The sequence below is a fragment of the Hippopotamus amphibius genome, chromosome 1 (genome assembly GCF_030028045.1).
Source record: "Hippopotamus amphibius kiboko isolate mHipAmp2 chromosome 1, mHipAmp2.hap2, whole genome shotgun sequence".
NCBI lineage: Eukaryota > Metazoa > Chordata > Mammalia > Artiodactyla > Hippopotamidae > Hippopotamus > Hippopotamus amphibius.
The window spans coordinates 17,285,370-17,304,826 of NC_080186.1; the positions used below are offsets into that span (position 1 = coordinate 17,285,370).

At 37.8% G+C, this 19,457-nt stretch overlaps 1 protein-coding gene across 11 annotated transcripts in view; it reads left to right on the forward strand.

Moving 5' to 3' along the window:
• Positions 1–19,457, forward strand: part of ZBTB40 (zinc finger and BTB domain containing 40) — a 76,170-nt gene that overhangs the window by 18,977 nt on the left and 37,736 nt on the right. For 8 of the 11 annotated variants that reach the window (XM_057699144.1, XM_057699186.1, XM_057699213.1 and 5 more), the window contains exon 3: positions 4,404–4,496. The exons of 2 other annotated variants lie outside the window; for them this stretch is intronic. The gene's annotated coding sequence lies outside the window, so the exon portion shown is untranslated. Of the gene's footprint in view, positions 1–4,403; positions 4,497–19,036; positions 19,070–19,457 lie in introns of those variants that run through there. One more of the 11 variants, XM_057699177.1, reaches the window with a different exon arrangement.

Consider the following 19,457-nt stretch of genomic DNA (forward strand, 5'->3'; position numbering starts at 1 on the left):
AAATATATTTGATAATAAGTAGGTGTGAAAAAATGTGATTTGAGAACAGGCAATATTGTATAGTGCTTTGCTATTCAGACAGGGTTCCTTGGACCAACAATGTCTGCATCAACCTAGAGTTTATTAGAAATGCAGAATTCAGATCCCACCTCAGGCCTTCTGGGTCAGAATCTTTTCTTTGACAAGATCCCCAGGTTATTCTTATGCACATTAAAGTATGAGAAACTGTTCTAGTGGGTAGCAGAGCATAAGCTTTAAAAGGCTCCAGCAGACTGGATTAAAATCTCAGTTCCTCTACTGATTTCGTATGTGATCTTGGGCCTGTTCCTTAACCTCTCCACTATTGGGACTTAATTATAAATTAGGTTTAACTATCTTGCTGGGTGATTAGTAGGGGTTAACATGTAAAACGTGCTTAGAAACATAGTAAGGTACTTTATTAGTAGCTCTTATTTATGATTATTTGATAAATAATATCCTTGTAAGATTTGATAGAATATGAAAAGAGAGAGCAGGATACCATTAGGGCTTACTCTGTTCATGAGACATGAGTTGGTAGTTGAGAAAAATATGGTCTCCTGAGCTGATGGGCCAGTGGATGTGGTTGTCTCACTAACCAGTCCCCTCAGGGTGAAATTATAAGTGTACTTGTTAAGTAACCAAGAGTTGACAGCTGTGCTTCTTAATGGCTGCTGAGCTCTTGGAAGGGAGAATAATCTGCAGAAGTGGTAGGTAAGTCTTGGGCTCCAGTGAGGCCTTCACATTATAGGAAAAGAACTGTGGCTTGAGAATTGAGACCTGGGCTCAGTTATGCCCCTTGTTAACTCTGTGGCCCTTAACAAGCCATTTAACATCTCTGAGCCTTAGTCTTCATCTGTAAAACAAAGATAAATGGAATGATGAGGTGTAAATCCCAGTACGTAGCAAGGTATTATCATCCCTACTTGATATGTACCATAGAGCTCACTAGACAGCCTCCCAAATCCTCAAAGGTAAATCTTAGGCCTGATTCAGCTGCTTTAGAATCTTCAGTACTGAAATTCTTCACAGCTGTTCCCAATGATGAGAATGTACCTTAGGAAAGCACACGGGCCATTCAGGTATTGCTACAAATCTGAAAGATTGGAACAAGAGGTAGACTAGCATTTGGGATGGAATGATGGTGATGGTGATGATAATATTAGAAACAATGGCAGTACATGTAAAAAGGTACTGCCATGAACCCCAGGGTATCAAATGCAAAATCTCCGTCCCTTACGCTATATATTGCTGCCTTTCAGGCCCTCAGTGTAGAAGAGACCAAATGACAGCTGCTTTTGAACTTGAGAAATGTGGGCGCGCTAAAAGCTACGGTCACCCTTTTCTAACCTCACCAGTCTTCCTTGCATTCTCAGAAATAATTGCTACTGGTTCTCTTTTAACTTAGCTGATTCCTTAGATACCTTACATTTTAAATCATCTTTTTGTGTGTAGCAAATGCCCCATTTCTTGTCTCTGAATGTGTGATCTTTGCTCTAATTATGTTGAGAGTGCCTGTTATTTCACCTGACTCTGGTTGTTTGTGAGATACTAAATAGCCATGGGGTTAAAGCTGACTCGGATCAAAGAGCAGCTCAGCCTCTCAGGACCTCAGTTTCCTCCGTTGAAAAGGGGCGGGATTGGACGAAGGTCATTTGGTCATGCGACAAGAGTACGTGATAGATAAAGTAATGAACTTCTGTTTGCTGAAAGCAATGAATAGGGCTCTCCAAGGTCCCTTCCAGCTCTCTGGTTCCAGCAGAGCCCAGAAGTCAAGACAGAAGTAAAGAGTATATTCTGGAGATAGGGATTATCAATAGCAACAGTAAAAACAAAGCAAGAGAAGAAAAACTTTAAGCAGATAAGGTTGCATTGAGCCAGACAGTAAGAGAGATGTCTCAGACTGTGAGATAGATGTGCCGAAAGGAGAGTGCAGAATTGTTAGAGAAGCAGAATGGAGGACCCTTGATCAAATATTAGAATGGCTTTTCTCTCTTGGGTATTGGAATACAGAAATCTAGGCAGAAGTGGGTCCAACTTCTGCTCCATGGAACTTTCATTATTCACTATTAGGCAGTATATGTAGGATGTTTGTTCTTCCTTCCCATTGCTAGTCACTTTTCCCTGTTAGACCATGCCATCTGTCACTGGAATAGCTCTGCTTTGATTGTGCTGTTTCTATTTCAGAAGCTCCTCCCTCAAAGCAGGTTAAGCTCCTCTGCTCATTTTCTGGCCTCCCTAACCTAGGCAGCCTACTGCTCCACGTTTCCTCTTACATGGGTGTTTTTGGACACCCACCCTAGCCAGCCCAGTGTCCATGATAATGATGGCAATAACTTACTAGAGGCCTTTCCAGTGCCTTTCCAGTGGGTCCAGTGCTAGTTGCCTGTGCACATACATGATTCCAGGGTACTCTCCCTCCCTCTTCACCTTTGCCTGTTGAAATTGTGCCTAACTTGCATTTACCAACTGCAGCCCTTCCCTTTCCCTTTCCCCTCACTAAGATCAATCTGTTTTTTTCCCTTCTCTCTTCTTCCTTTCCCTCTTCTTGTCTCTTGTGGATTGAGTCCTTTTAAGACTTCTGTTTTGAGTCATTCCAGTCGAAATAAGTTGAGTCGACTTTATTACAAAATCCCTGTGGACAGGGACCTTGTTTTCTGTTTCACTTGGCTCCCACACAGCACATAACAGTGGGCTGAGTAAATGGTAGGCAGTTGACCCATGCATAGTTGTTGGTTGACATGTGTGTATTGCTGGCTGAAGACTTACAGAGAAATAAGTACAGCAAATTGGAGAATGGCAGGTCCAGTTCCTGAGGCCCAGAAAAGAGTCTCTTACCCTCCAGCAGGGGCAGCAAAAGCCTTTGAGTGTTTTGCTGAGGACATTGCCAGCTGTTGTGGATTTCAGAACATCTACTTTATTTAATTAAATGATGTGTATAGAGACTGTAAGTCTTCACTGTTATATTCCTTTCTGTTCACTGAAGGGATTCCATGTTTCTTACTAACTCTGACTTGGTTCTTACTTGTGCTTTTTCTGTTTTGTTTCTTGTTTTTTTGGTTTTGGTTTTGGTTTTTGTTTTTTCCCTCTGTGTGATGGTTGTTTTTTTGTAACTTAAAGAATCCTCAAACTTTCAATTCCTTTTTGGAAGTAGACAAAATAAAAATTTAAATAAATATTCTTTGTGCTTCTTTTAGAAAGCTGGCCTAGTTTCCACTTTGTGTTGAATTCCCATTTGTGTTTTGGGTCATTATGCAGCACTTGGTTCAGCCAATTAAGTTTATTCTTTCTAAGTATCTTTATTCTATATCAGTATAGTCTTTTCTTGAGGCTTTAATATTGTACCTTTGAGGAACATCCATCTTTCTGGTTCTCTTTTGTTGCTTAAATGTTCTTTTCTTGGGGCCTTTGACAATTTTCCCAAGCTTAGCGATTTCCATGAGTGCTTAATAACATAATTTAGGTTGCCTCTATAAAGGAATCTGTAGAACTTCACTTAAAGATTCCAACATGCCGTGTTCCACTATAGTTTCTTAAATCTGAAAAGCACATTTTCGTGACATTATACTTAGTGCTAATTCTCTCCCCTCCTTTTAACTTCCTTGTAAAGCGAGCTGGGGGAAACAGTAAAATATATATTAGAGGCGTTTACATTTTAGCTGTGAGATCAACAAAGTATAGTTTAGCCTCTCTCTATAGTACATTTCAGTAGCCCCCAAATCACTAGTGTATCCCTCATGATTATATATTAGATTTATTTAATAACAGTATTCTGTACCTGAAAGTGGTCTACAAAGATTATATAGTTTAATTATTTATTTACAGATAGGTACTTAAGCTGTTATGTCAGATGGCTAGTTTCAAAACTATTTAATGAGGAAAATTCAGTCTTTCTTGGTAATAATAATACAGCTAACACATTTAGTATTTACTATGTGCTAGGCACTGTTTTAAGTGTAAACACACCTACACATTAATTTTCTTATAAGCAACATATGGCTGGTTTTTTAAGAATCCAATCAGAGAATCTCTGCCATTTAACAAGAAGGTTTAATCTGCTTCTTTTTTGTAATTACTAATACATTTGGACTTATTTCTGCCACCTTAAGTTGTTTCCTATTTTACACACTTTCCTTGCCTTTCTTTTCCCTTTTTTCCATTTGCTATTGCGTTAATCACATTTTCTTTATTCCCTTTTATACCTCTTGTTTGCTGATATTTGTTCAGCTTCTATTCCCTTATGCCTCACCTGTTAGCATACATACTTCGCTTAGACTAAAGGCCAAAGTTAATCATTACTTTTGTCATCCCTCTGACTCTTAGAACACCCTAACTCTAGTTCCCCTTCTCTCATCTTCCATATTCTCGTTGATTTTTAATTTCAGAGAAGCAGTGGATTTTTGAGAATATAGTCCCTGCGCAGAGTCGGACTACCTGAGTTTGGAGCCGTCTGCCACACACTAGTTGTGTGACCTTAGGTAAGTTATATAACCTCTCTGTGCCACAGTCTTCTTATATGTAAAGTGGGGATGATAAGAGTACCTACTTCACAGGGTTGTTGAAAAGATTAAATGAGTTAATATTTGCAGTGTTGAGAATAGTGCCTGGCACATAGCAATCATTCAATAAGTGGTAGCTACTATGGTTGTCATTATTCTGTTGATACTTTGTTTTTAACATCCCCTTCCCATATCCATTTAAAAATAGCCAGTGCATTTTTTTTTTATTTAAAAAAAATTGTTTTTTGACTGTGCCAGGTCTTAGTTGTGGCACATAGGATCTTTGTTGCAGCATGCAGGATCTTTTATTTGCGGCATGTGAACTCTTATTTGCAGCATGTGGGGCCTAGTTCCCTGATCAGGGATTGAACCTGGGCCCCCTGCATTAGGAGTGTGGAGTCTTAGCCACTGAACCAATAGGGAAGTCCCCTAGCCAGTGCATTTAAAAATACATTTCTTAATTTCTTTTTTACTGAGATATAATGTTCAATGAGTTTGATTTGAAGAGTTTTGACAAATATCTACTCTTTAACCACCATCCAAAATAAGATGTAGAACATTTCCATTCCCCCAAGAAAGTTTCCTTGTGTCTCTTTCTATTTAATTCCCTTCTCCCACACAACCACTATAACCTCCACAACCAGTGCAGTATCTGGTTTCTATCACAATCTATTAGTTTTGCTTGTATGTCTGTTCCCTAAAGATTGAGTCATATATATGTACCCTTTGGTGCCTGGCTTCTTTGACTTAACATACTATTTTTAGGGTTTATCCATGTTGTTGCTTGTATCAGTGGTTAATCCTTTATTATAAGAAACCTCCACACAGGTCTTCAAAGTAGTTGTACCATTTTGCACTTTTACCAGTAATGTATTCAAGTTCTAGTCATTCCACATCCTCACCAATGTTTGGTGATATCAGTCTTTCTGGTTTTAACTTTTCTAGTGGATATATTTAGCAATTTCTTTGCTTGCTACTTGCTGTTTTTTCTTACATTCTATCCCTTCTTTCTGGTTCAATTTCCTTTTTATAGTAATTCTTTCAGTGACAGTCTCAGCTTCTTATCTTTGACAGTCTCAGCTTCTTATCTTTGTTTGAAGGTGATTTTATTTTAACCTATATATAGATATATGGCTGATTGTTATTTTTCTTAATATTTGAAAACTGTTACTCCATTTTCTTCTGATAGCTATTGTGATTAATGAGAAGTATGTATCCATCAAGTTGTCCTTCTCTGTTAAGTAATAATCTTTCCTTTTGGTTGCTTAAAATTTCTTTTTCTCAGTGTTGTTGATATTTTGAAGTTTTTATTCTGAAGACTTATGTCTGACTTTAATTCTAGAACATTCTCAGAAATTATATCTTCAAATTGCTTCTACCACATGTTCTTCATTATCTCTACCTGGAACACCTATTTAGATGCATGTGAAACCTTCATGTTCTGTTTTCCATGTCCTTTAACCTCTTTCTCATATTTCTGTTTTGTTTTTTTTTTTAACTCTCTGCTACCTTCTGGGTAATTTTCTCACACTTCTTTTCCTAATCACTAATTTTCTCTTTAGCTGTATCTAATCTGTTTAATTCATCAATAGATGCATTTTGGTGACTTAACTTTTATTCCTAGAAATTCTTCTGGTTTTTTTCACATCTGCCTATTCTTTTTGCATATTATCTTTTTCTTTCATTATGGTTTCCCTTCATCTTGGCTGTTTATTAAAATGAAATGATTAATTTGTAGCATTTTTCATAGTATTCTTTAATTTTTAGGGTTTTCAGTTCTTGCGGATGCTATTTGTACTCTTTCCTGCATCTAATGTCTTTTCATTGTGGTGATTCATTTCCTCATGTGACTTTTTGTGTTTATTATTTGCCTTTTAGGGGTGGCACAGGAATCTTCCTCATCTGAGACACTCTAGCATCTATCTATCTTGGCAAGGCCCTTCTTGTTTGATTTTTTTTTCTCCCTCACCTCCAACCCCTGCTCCCATTTCCCTCCCCGTTATAGCACCTACTCTAATGTATTTGATAAACATCTTTGGCTACAGTGTAGCTTTATCTTATTTATTGTTTTGATTATGTGTTTTTTAACTTACATAAATGATGTTATGCTCTAGATCTCATTCTGTGTTATTTTTTCACTCAACTGGGTATTTAAGATCTGTCCGTGTTTCTGTCTGAATAGCTAGTTGTTGCTTCTTTCTAATGCACTATATTCCATAATATACATTCTGCCAATTTACTTAAATTCTTTTAATGATAGACATCTAAATTACCTCTCATTTCCCTGCTACCAAAAACAATGGCCCAGTGATCTTTCTGGCCATGTGTCCTTATGAACCTGTGTGAGAACTTTTCTAGGAAATGTACCCAGGAATATGATTCTTGGGCCATAAGGCATATATGTACAGAAAATTTCACTAAATATTACCAGAATGTTTTTCCAGAATAGCTGTATCAATTTATATATCACCAATTTTACCCCAGATTCAAATTTATGTTTTACCACCTGTTACCCTAAGACTTTAGAGAAGTAACTTAACCTCTCTGGGCCTTAGTCTCCCCATCAGTAAAAGGGAATAATAACAGCATCTGCATCATCAGGTTGTTAAGAGGATGAAATACATTAATATATGTAAAGCATATTCCTGAATATAATAACCACTACCTGAATATATAGTAAATATTAGCTGATTTTATCACTATTATAACTACTATTACTTGTTAGCCAATTTTTTTTTTTAAATATTTATTTGGTTGCATCAAGTCTTAGTTGCAGCATGCAGGATCTTCCTTGAGGAAGTGCAGACTTCTCTCTAGTTGTAGCCTGTGTGGGCTTAGTTGCCCTGCGGCACATGGGATCTTAGTTCCCTGCCTAGGGATTGAACCTGCATCCCCTGCATTGGAAGGTGGATTCTTAACCACCAGACCACCAGGGAAGTCCCTCTTGTTAGCCAATCAAGTAAGCTTCTCCTTCTCTGAATTGCCTAGTTACATCATTTGCCCATTTTTCTCCCTGTTGGATTTTTTTCCCTAAGGTTTCCAGGAATTTCTTATGTATTCTAGATATTAATTCCTTATTATCTTTAAACTTTGCAAATATCTCCTGGCTCTATCATTGTCCACTGTCTGTTAATCATATCTATAGACTATAGAGTTCTTTGACAGAAACCATTAATATCAATATAGTCATAGTCATCTCTTTTTCTTCTTTTTTTAAGCTTTTGGGGCAATGTTTAAGAAGTTTCCCTACCCCTGCTTCAAAGATACCCTCTGACATTTTCTACTGTTAACTTTTATAAATTTACCTTTCACATTCAGGTCTTCCTCATATGGTTTGTAATAGTGAGCCCTCATCTTTCTATGTTTTTTCTTTTTCCCTGTGTGAGTCTCTGTGCCTTGGGTTATGAACGTATTCTGCTTTTTTCTGCTGCATGTCAAAGGCGAGTTTTTATGTTAATTTCTCAGTTCAAGATTCTTGTATGTTATAGTATATAAATTTGGATCCTATTTCTTATGGGTGCCTTTTCCTCCACTCAAGACCCAGATAATTAGCAACTTTTATTCTGTTTCCCTGAGCCAGTGAGCAGAGATTTTTCAGACTGCATATCAAGGAGGGTTAGGTGTTTGAGGCTCTGGGCTGTGTGCAAGGGTCTCAGTTCCAACTCCCCCACCTTCTACCTGCCTGAAGCTGTATTTCCAGTCTCCATGTGAGCGTTAATGCTTTCTCCTCCAAGCCTAGGGCCTGTATTGGAGTTTGAAACCCCTGTGGGCCTTCATGGTCTTAACTCCCACTTTACTGTTTCAGCTTTGATTTTGATGTCACTTTCATTTCAGGTGCCTGGGGATTTCCTTTTTTTTTTTTTTAAACTTGACTATATATTTTAAAAGCATTTTTGTTACATTTTATCCAGCCTTTCTGTGTGTGAAGTGGAAGGAAAAGCTCCATCTACATCAGCTCAGTGTGCCATTTTGCCAAAAGTCTTTCCTTTAATTAGTATTCCTATTAATCTCAGTAAAATTTCAGCTTTCAACTTTGCCAACTTACATTCGTTAAGTAACTTTTGATCACCCTTGAATTTATTCTGCCTTAACTATCCCCATTCCCCTTTATTGCTCAAGTTTATAACCATGTTTTTAGTATCTATATGTTGGTAAGCCACATAATTTGGTTCAGTTTTTTTTCAACCTTGCTCAGTTGCTTATTCTGTTATAGTTATTCTTATCTAATTTAGTTGTTAACAAAAATATGAACTAGCTCTGACAACAAAATCCTGGAGTTAATGCTCAAAAATACCTCCCTCTGGATCATTGGTGGCTCTTCGTATTTTTTAATCTGATGACAGACTGACCAAAATGACCAGAAAAAAATGACTCCAGAGCAACATTTTAAGTAAGTTTTAGTTTGTCCTAAAAATATAATCCCAATAACTTCTTCCTTATTAATAGGATTGTTTACAAAGATTTATGTCCTGATAAGTCTTGATTTACTGTAGTCCCTAAAGCCTATGTCTTGTATTAGGAAGAAAATCACATTCTACTGATATCGTTTGTTCTTTAGAAAAACCACATCAGTGCCTGTTTAGTAGTTTATACTTTGTGTTATTTGCAAATTGAATTCTTGTTCTGATTTTTTTCGCAGATATTAAAAGAGGTTACTTTACAGATTTTCAGAATTATCTCCTTTTTTTCTAAAGATAGCTCCTACTTTTGCTTGTTTTAAATCTTACAGAATTTTTTTTTCTCTTTTCCACAAGAACCAGGAGGTATTACAATCCTGCTCCTGTTGCTACTACTATTTCAGCAAGTCAATCAGCTCCTAGGCCACAGTTTATCTGTCTTTACTTTTTTAATTAATTAATTTACTTATTTTATTTTTGGCTGCATTGGGTCTTCATTGCTGAACACAGGCTTTCTCTAGTTGTGGTGAGTGGGGGCTACTCTTCATTGCAGTGCACAGGCTTCTCTCATTGCTGTGGCTTCTTTTGCTGCGGAGCACAGGCTAGGCGCATGGGCTTCAGTAGTTGTGGCACGTGGACTCAACAGCTGTGGCTCTTGGGCTTCAGAGCGCAGGCTCAGTAGTTGTGGCACATGGGCCTAGTTGCTCCCTAGCACATGGAATCCTCCCAGACCAGGGATCCCCTCCATGTCCCCTGCATTGGCAGGCAGACTCTTAACCACAGCACCACCAGGGAAGCCCTATCTATCTTTTAAAAGTATGCATTTTTATAATACAGCTATTAAAATAAACGTACTCAAACAGTAAGGTTAGATGTTCTCAAAACTACTCTTTGAGTAAACTTAAAAAAATTATATGAATTCATGAATGTTCTACAATCTATACCACAGTATAGGTAGGGTTTGGGGTGATTAGTACCGAAAATTTACATTCCTAAAAGGAAAATTTTTTTTAATGAGCTTTATTTTCTAGAGCAGTTTTAGGTTCAAAGCAAAATTGAGAGTAAAGTGCGGGGTTCCCATATAACCCTGTTCCCACACAACCTCTCCCACTCCCCCACAGCACAGTGATACATTTGTTACAATCAGTGAACCTACATGGATACGTAATTATCACTCAAAGTCCATAGTTTTCATTAGGGTGCACTTTTGGTTTCATACATTCTATGGAATTTGACATGTATGATACATGAATTCACCATTGTAGTTTCATACAGAATAGTTTCACTGCCCTAAAGATCTTCCGTACTTCACCTATTCATCCCTCCCTACTCCCAACCATTGGCAACCACTGATCTTTTGACTCACTCCATCATTTTGCCTTTTCCAGACTGTCATATGGTTGTATTCATATAGTATACAGCCTTTTTATATTGAATTCTTTCACTTACTAATATGCATTTGTTTCCTCCATGTCTTTCCATTGCTTGATAGCTCATTTCTTTTTGCACTGAATATTATTCCATTGTCTGGATGTACCACAGTTTGTTTATCTGTTTACCTGGTGAAAGACATTTTGGTTGCTTCCAAGTTTTGGCAATTATGAATAGAGCTGCTGTAAACATCTGCGTGCAGGTTTTTGTGTGTACTTAAGTTTTCAGTTTGTTTGGGTAAATACCAAGGAGCACAATTGCAGGGTCGTATGAAAAGGGTATGTTTAGTTTTATAAGAAACTCCTAATGTGTCTTACAAAATGCTGTACCATTTTGCCTTCTCACCAGCAACGAATAGGAGTTTCTGTTGCTATACATCCTCACCTGCATTTGGTGTCATCAGTGATTTGGGTTTTGGCATTTCTAGTAGGTTTTATTTGCAGTTCCCTTATGGCACATGATGTTGAACATCTTTTTATATGCTTACTTTCTATCTGTATCTCTTCCTTGGTGGGATATCTGTTGAGGTCTTTGATCCATTTTTTAATCGGATTGTTTTCTTATTGTTGAGTTTTAAGAATTCCTTGTATATTTTAGATAATAGTTATTTAACAGATGTGTCTCTTGCAAATATTTTCTCCCAGTCTGTGACTTGTCTTCTCACTCTTTTGACATTATCATTCACAGAGCAGAAGTTCTTTAATGAAGTCCAGCTTATCCATTCTTTCTTTCAGGGATCATGCCTTTGGAGGTGTATCTAAAAAGTCATTGCCATACCCAAGTTCATCTAGGTTTTCTCCTGTGTTATTTTCTAGGGGTTTTATACTGTTGTGTTTTTACATTTAAGTCTGTGATCCATTTTGAGTTAAATTTGTGAAGGCTATGAGGTCCGTGTCTAGATTTATTTTTCTACATGTGGATGTTCAGTTGTTCCAGCACCGTTTGTTGAAAATACTGTCTTTGTTCCATTGTACTGTCTTTGCTCCATTGTCAAAGATCAGTTGACTGTATTTTTGTGGGTCTATTTATTCTTTCTCCAATACCACACTGTTTTGGTTACTGTAGCTTTGCAGGTAAGTATTGAAGTTGAGTATTAGGTAGTGTCAGTCCTCCTACTTTGTTCTTCTACCCTGATATCGAGTTGGCTATTCTGGATCTTTTGCCTCTCTATATAAACTTTAGAATCAGTTTGTCAATATCCACAAAATAACTTGCTAGGATTTTGATTAGGATTGTGTTGAATTTATAGATCAAGTTTGGAAGAACTGAAGTCTTGACACTACTGAGTCTTTATCCATGAACATGGACTATCTCTCCATTTATTTAGTTTTTCTTTGATATCTTCCATTAGAGCTTTGTAGTTTTTCTCATATACATCTTGTACATATTTTCTTAGACTTATCCTTAAGTATTTCATGTTTTTAATTTCATTTTTGGGGGTGCTAATTAAACGGTAATGTTTTAATTTCAAATTCCACCTGTTCATTGCTGATAGGAAAGTGATTAACTTTTTTATATTTACCTGTATCCTGCAACCTAGCTGTTATTGCTTATTATTCTTATTAAATTTTTTGTCGATTCTTTTGGATTTTCTACATCTCATCACAGATAGTCATATCATCTGTGAACAAAGACTGTTTTGTATCTTCCTTACCAGTTTGTATACCTTTTAGCTGGAAATTACAGAATGGTTTTGAGAAGCAGGGGTAAAAGACATCCCTGCCTTGTTCCTGATCTTAGGTAGAAAACTTTGACTATAGCTGGTTTTTGTAGCTGTTCTTTATCAAGTCGAGGAGGTTCCCCTCTATTCCTAGTTAGCTGAGAGTTTTTATCATGAATTTTGTGGATTTTGCCAAATGCTCTTTCTGCATCTGTTGATATGAACATGGGATTTCCCTTTTTTAGCCTGTTGATATAATGGATTACATGTGCAGATTTTCAAAGGTTGAACCAGCTTTGAATACTGGGGATAAATCCCACTTGGTCATGGTGTTAAATTCTTTTCATTATTGTGGAATTTGATTTGCTATTATTTTGTTGAAGATTTTTGTATTTTGGTCTGTGGTTTTCTTTCCTTATAATGTCTTTATCTGGTTTTGCTGTTAGTTAATGCTGGCCTCATAGAATGAGTTAGAAAGTATTCCCTCTGCTTCTATTTTCTGAAGAGATTGTGGATATTTGGTATAATTTCTTCCTAAAATGTTTCATAGAATTTACCAGTGAACCTGTCTGGGTCTGGTGCTTCAAGTGTTGGACAGTTAATAATTATTGACTCAATATCTTTGACAGGTCTAGGCCTATTCAGATGTCTAGTTCTTCTTGTGTGAGTTTTGGCAGATTATGTCTTTCAAGTAATTGATCCATTTCATTAAAGTTAACCAAATTTGTGGGCATAGAGTTGTTCATATTATTCCTTTTTTATCCTTTTATTTTGCATGGGATCTGTACTGATGTCCCCTTTTTCATTTTTGATACTAGAAATTTGAGTTCTCTCTTTTTTCTTAGTTAGCCTAGCTAGAGGTTTACTGATTTTGTTGATCTTTTCCAAGAACCAGCTTTTGGTTTTTTTTAATTTTTCTCTTGATTTCCTTTTCTCAATTTCATTTATTTGTCCTCTATTTTTTTTTTCTACTGCTTACTTTAGATTTACTTTGTTCTTCTTGTTTTAGTATCCCAAAGTGGAGGCTTAAATTATTGGTTTTAGACCTTTGTTCTTTTCTAATATATGCATTCAGTGCTATCAGTTTCCCTCTAAGCACTCTCAATTTCCCTCTAAGCACTGCTGTTGCTGCATCCCACAAATTTTGATAAATTGTATTTACATTTTCATTTAGTTTAGAATATTTTTGAATTTGTCTTAAGATTTTTTCTTATGTGTTACTTGGAAATGTGTTGTTTAATTGCCAAGTATTTGGATATTTTTCTAGCCATCTTTTTGTCATTGATTTCTAGTTTAATTCCGTAGTGGTCTGAGAACAGAGTATATGGTTTCTATTCTTTTCAATTTGTGAAGGGTATCTTATGGCCCAGGATGTGGTCTGTCTTGTTGAATGTTCCATGTTATATTAAGAAGAATATGTAATCTGCTATAGATGAAGTAGTCTATAGTTGATTGATGGTGCTATTAACTTCAACTATGTCCTTACTGATTTTCTGCCTTCAGGCTCTGTCAATCTCTGATAGAGAGGTGTTTAAAGTCTCCAGGTATAATAGTGATGCATCTGTTTCTCTTTACATTTCTTTCAGTTTGCCTTACATGTTTTAATTGTTAGTTGCATACACAATAAGGATTACTGTGTCTTGTTGGAGTATTGACCCCTATATCTTTACTTATTTGAAGTCTGCTCTGTCTGAAATTTGTATATCTCCCCTGCTTTCTTTTGATTACTGTTAACATGGTATATCATTCTCCATCCATTTACTTTTAATCTGTATCATCTTTAAGTGGGTTTCTTGTAGACAACAGAAGAGTGGGTCTTGAGCTTCCCTGGTGGTGCAGTGGTTAAGAATCTGCCTGCCAATGCAGGGGACATGGTATGGATCGCTGGGCCAGGAAGATCCCACATGCCGCAGAGCAACTAAGTCCGCATGCCACAACTACTGAGTCTGTGCTCTAGAGCCCATGAGCCACAACTACTGAAGGCCGCGTGCCTAGAGCCCATGCTCCACAACAAGAGAACCCACTGCAATGAGAAGCGCGCTTACCGCAGCTAGAGATAGCCTGCATGCTGCAATGAAGACCCAATGTAGCAATAAATAAATAAATAAAAGTCGGTCTTGTTTTTTGATTCACTCTGACAATCTGTCTTTTAATTAGTATATTTAGAACTTTGATGTCTAAAGTAATTATTGATATAGTTGGATTAATATATACCACATTTGTTAATGTTGTCTATATGTTGCCCTTGTTCTTTGTTCCTAATTTTATCTAACATACTTTTTCATTCTTTTGTAGTTTTTTTTCTTTTTATTTTTTTTCTTTTGTAGTTTTAATTGAGCACATGACATTTCCATTTTCACTTCCTTTTTACCATATCAGTTTTACTTCCTTTTATTTATTTATTTATTTTTTTGATTTATTTTTTTTTATTATTTTTTGGGGGGTACACCAAGTTCAATCATCTGTTTTTATACACATATCCCCGTATTCCCTCCCTTCCTTGACTCCCCCCCCCAAGTCTCCCCCACCCTCCCCACCCCAGTCCTCTAAGGCATCTTCCATCCTCGAGTTGGACTCCCTTTGTTATACAACAACTTCCCACTGACTATCTATTTTACAGTTGGTAGTATATATATGTCTGTGCTACTCTCTCGCTTCATCTCAGTTTCCCCTTCACCCCCCGCCCCCTCCCATACCTCGAGTTCTCCAGTCCATTCTCTGAGTTATACTTCCTTTTAAAACTTATTTAGTGGTGTCCTGTAGTTTGCAATAGATTTACAACTAATCTAAATCCACTTTCAAATGACACTGTATCACCTCACGGGCAATCTAAGTGCCTTATAATAATAATAAGATAATCTTAATTCTTCCCTTCTGTCCCTTGTAATCATTGCTGTCATTCATTTCATTTATACGTAAGCATATAGAATTGACCCTCGAACAACGCAGGGGTGGGGGCACTGACCTCTGGCACAGTCAGAAATATATATGCATATAACTTTGTAGTGGGCCCTCTGTGTCTGTAGTTGTGCATCTGTGGATTCAACCAACTGTGGATTGCGAGGTACTATAGTATTCAGTATTGAAAAAAATCTGCATGTAAGTGGATCTTCACAGCTCAAAGCAGTGTTGTTCAAGGGTCAACTGTATAAATGTAAGCATACATAATCAAATACATTGTTGCTGTTATTATTTTGAACAAATTGCTATGTCAATTAAGAGTAAAAAATGTTTTTATTGTACCTTCACCTATTCCTTCTTAGTGCTCATTTGTTTATGTAGATCCATATTTCTGTACTTTTATCATTTCCTTCTCTCTGAAGAACTTCTTTAACATTACTTGGAAGGCAGGTCTGCTGGCAACAAAGTCCCTCCATCTTGCTGGTCTGAGAAAGTCTTCAGTGTTAAAGGAAAAATTTTCAGGGTAGAATTCTAGGTTGGTAGTTTGTTTCATCTTTCAACATTTTAAATATTTCACTCCACTCTTCTCTTGCCTACATGGTTTCTGAGGAGAAATTAGATGTAATTTCTATCTGCTCCTCTGTAGGGAAGGTGCTTTTTCCTCAGACTTTTTTCAAGATTTTTTTTTTAACTTTGATTTTTCGGAAGGTTGAATATGATATGCTTAAGTATAGTTATTAAGAGCATTTATCCTGCTTGGTTGTTCTCTGAGCTTCTTAGACCTGTGGTTTGCTGTCTAACATTAATTTGGGGAAATTCTTGGTAATTATTGCTTCAGATATTGCTTCTGTTTCTTTTTCTCTTCTCCTTCAGATATTCCCATTGCACATATGTTTTACCTTTTGTAGCTGCCTCACAGTTCTTGGATATTTGGCTCTGTGTTTTTCAGACATTTTTCACTTCGCTTTTCAGTTTTGGAAGTTTCTTATTGTTATATCCTCAAGCTCAGAGATTCTTTACTCAACCATATCTGGTCTGTTATTGAGTACATCAAAGGCATTCTTTATTTCTGTTACAGTGTTTTTTACCTCTAGCTTTTCTTTTTCATTCTTTCTTAGAATTTCCATCTCTCTGCTTACATTACTATCTGTTCTTGTGTGTTGTCTACTTTTTCTTTTAAATCCCTATCTTGCTAATCATGTTTTTTGAAACTCCTGGTCTGATAATTCCAAACACATCTGACCATGATTCTGATGCTTGCTCGATCTCTTCAGAGTGTATTTTTTGCTTTTTAGTGTGCCTTGTAATTTTTTCCTGGAAGGCAGACATAACATCCTGGGTAAAAGGAACTGTGGTAATATGCCTACAGTGATGGGGTGGTAAGGTGCGAGGGGAGGAAATGCGTTTTATATTATTAGGTCTCAGCCTGTTGGTAAGTCTGTGCCCCTGGACGGTGAACTTCACCAGTGCTTTTCAGCCCCCCCACCCTCACCCCTTAAGTGGTACAGGGTGGCTAGAGTGGGCTGAAGTTGGGTATTTCCCTTCCTCCAGTGAGGTTGGACTCTGGTAAATTAGTTTCTTCTGATTCTAGGCCTTGCTGAGAAGAACAGAATGTTCTGTCATATTTTAAAATGGTTACTTTCTCCTTCCTCCTGCCAGAAGCAGAAAGAAATTTTTCCCCAGTATTCACTGTGAGAACCCAGTAGAGCTCCTGGAGTTAAAACTCACAAAATTATGACTCCGTCCCTCTGATGTTTTTAACCCTCATTGTCCACCCTGAGCCTCCATCAATTCGTCAGCTTAGGTTTATTTTTCCTATTCTGGCACTGCTTCCCATGGATTTCTGTTGGTGAGTTTCTGCTCTGAGAAGTTGTGATTCTCTGCCTGTCTCTCCAACTTTGGGGGCAGTAGTTTTGCCCTGTGACCTCACTTCTCTGACCGAGCTAAGAAGAACTGTAGATTTTTCCATTTGTTTACCTTTTTACTTGTTGTCAAGTTAGAATGGTGACTTTTAAGCTCCTTACATGCCAGACCAGAAGCCTGGAAACCAGAACTCAGAAATATTTTCGTTTTTATTTTTATCCGTCAGTTTAAAATGTGGGAAAATAAGGAAATAGTGGTGGAGTGGAAAGGTAACAAAGGCAACCAATATTATTTTGACAAATGTCTTTACATCCTTTTCTTAGTGTTTTTTTAAAATTTATACAAGTGAGATTATACAGTTTTGCTATCATTCTAAGATCCTCAAACCTGAAATGGAACTAGACGCCTCCTTCCCTAAACTATCCCTTTCTCGTGTTATCTGGATCATTTCATCGTCTACCCCCACTCACCAAACCAAGAACCTGGGAGCTGTCTCTGACTTCCCTCGTGACCATTCGGATCCTAAATCATGACAGTTACACTTCCTAAATATTTTTGGCTGTCTCTTTCTCTCTCTTCTATTACCACTTCTGGTCAAAACCCTCTTTGATTTTTCCCTAAACTCCTGCAGTAATAGAGCCTGTCTCTAACATTATCCCCCTCAAATTCCATACATGGGTGATATATTCAAAATGCATATCTGACCATGTGACTTTCTTGCTTAAAGCCCCTCAATCCCTTCATTGACTCCTCATTGCCTTTAGGATAAATCCAAGCTCCGAAGTATGGCCTATGTATCTCTCTGTGGCCAGAACCTCTGCCTGCCTCTCCAGGTTCATCTCCCAGCACTCGCTGTCCCTTTCTTTGTGTTCCAGCATCAGTGAACTCCTGTAATCCCCCCTCCTAAACGTCCTTCCTGCCACGTGATATTTTCTTACCCGTGTGCCTCACGCAGGCTTCCCTGCTTGGAATGCCTTTTTGTCCCACTCTTTTCACCTCGTCAGTGCCTACTCATTTACTAAGGCAGGTTAGCTGTTAGCTCCTCCTCAAAAACCTTACTCTCTCAGATATCCCTATTCCCCAAACTGGGCTTTTAAGTACAAATCTCTATATTTCCTCCCATTCATTTATCATTCCACCAACTAACTAACAATGTTTGTGCTAGGTAGAATTTGAAGCACTGGGATATAGCAGATGATGGGGAAAAAAAATTTCCTTCCCTAATGGAGTTTATATTCTAGTGAAGGGGGTAATAATAAGTAAGTAAAAATATGTGTCAGTAGCCTATGATGAAAAATAGAGTAAGAGGGATGGAGTGTTCTGAGGTTGGAGAGGAGGTTGCTATTTAAGGAACATGGTCAGAGAAGGCCTTGTTGATCTTGTGGCCATTGAGCAGAGTCCAGATGAGAGTGAGAGAGTGAGCCACGCACACATGTGAAGAAACCTGTGGGTGAGTATGCTTAGTGTGTTCCACGATCAGCAAGGAAGGCATGGTGTTTACAGCAGAATGTGTGAGGGGGAGCAAGGCAGAAGATGAGGTTTGAGAGCTAATGACAGCCAGACTGAGAATTTTGGCTTTTGGCTTTTACTCTGAGACCAGGAACCATGGAGGCTTTTGTGCAAAGTGACATATCTGGCTTTGTGCTAAAAAGATCACTGTGACTACTGGGTTGATAGAGTGGGGTAGGGGTAAGGCTAGGAAGAGGCAGAGGCATGGGGACCAGTTAGAGCATCGTTGCAATAATCCAAATAAAGGGTGGTGGTGGCTTGGGCTGACCAGAGTAGAGCCCGTGGAGGTGGTAATAAATGATTGGATTTTGGATATATTTTGAAGGTAGAGCCAACAGGGTTTATAAAGGATTGGATAAGGGATATGAGGAGAAACAGGAGTCAAGGATCATATCTGGGTTTTTGGTCTGAACATCTAGAGGGGACAGAATTGCTGTGAAGTGGGGAAGGTGGCAGGGGAGTTTGGATTTAAGTTTAAGAAACCTGTCACGCCTCCAACTGGAGATGTTCAGTAGGTAGTTGGAAGTGTGCATCTGGAGTTCAGAGGAAAGGTCTGAGCTGGAGATATAAATCTGAAAGCTCTCAGCATTTAGATATTTCAAAGGTATGGAATCAGATGAGAGAGAAGATAAGAAGTGAGATGACAGTCCTGGAGCACAGCAAACTTCAGAGGCCAAAGTGATGCATAGGACCCAGCAAAGGAACCAGAGAGCGCAGGAGCAAGTGAGAAATGCGTTTTAAAGGGGAGGGAATGACGACCTGTGTCCAGTGCTGCAGATGGGTCAAGTAAGGTGAGGACATTGTATTATAAATCTGTTTACATGTATTTGTCTCCATCTGGCTGAGAACTTGAGAGCAGAATGCATTTAGCAGTGTAGTTACAGCTTTGAAATCAGTGAGATGTGGGCATGCCACGTAATGGCTGTTTTTCCTTAGGCTGGTTCTCTCAGTCTCTCTGAGCTTCAGTCTCATCTGTAAGATGGGGAGGATACAGTATCTTTTCCATTGAATTGTTGTGAGGATCAAATGAGATCATCCAGGTTGACACACTAAGCGTAGTCCCGTTCATGCAGTTAAACTCATACCAGTTATTATCATCATGGTTAATCCAGTATACCTGGCACAATACCCCTTCCTATTCAGCAGCATTTGCCAAATGAACCAGTGAACTGCCTGTTC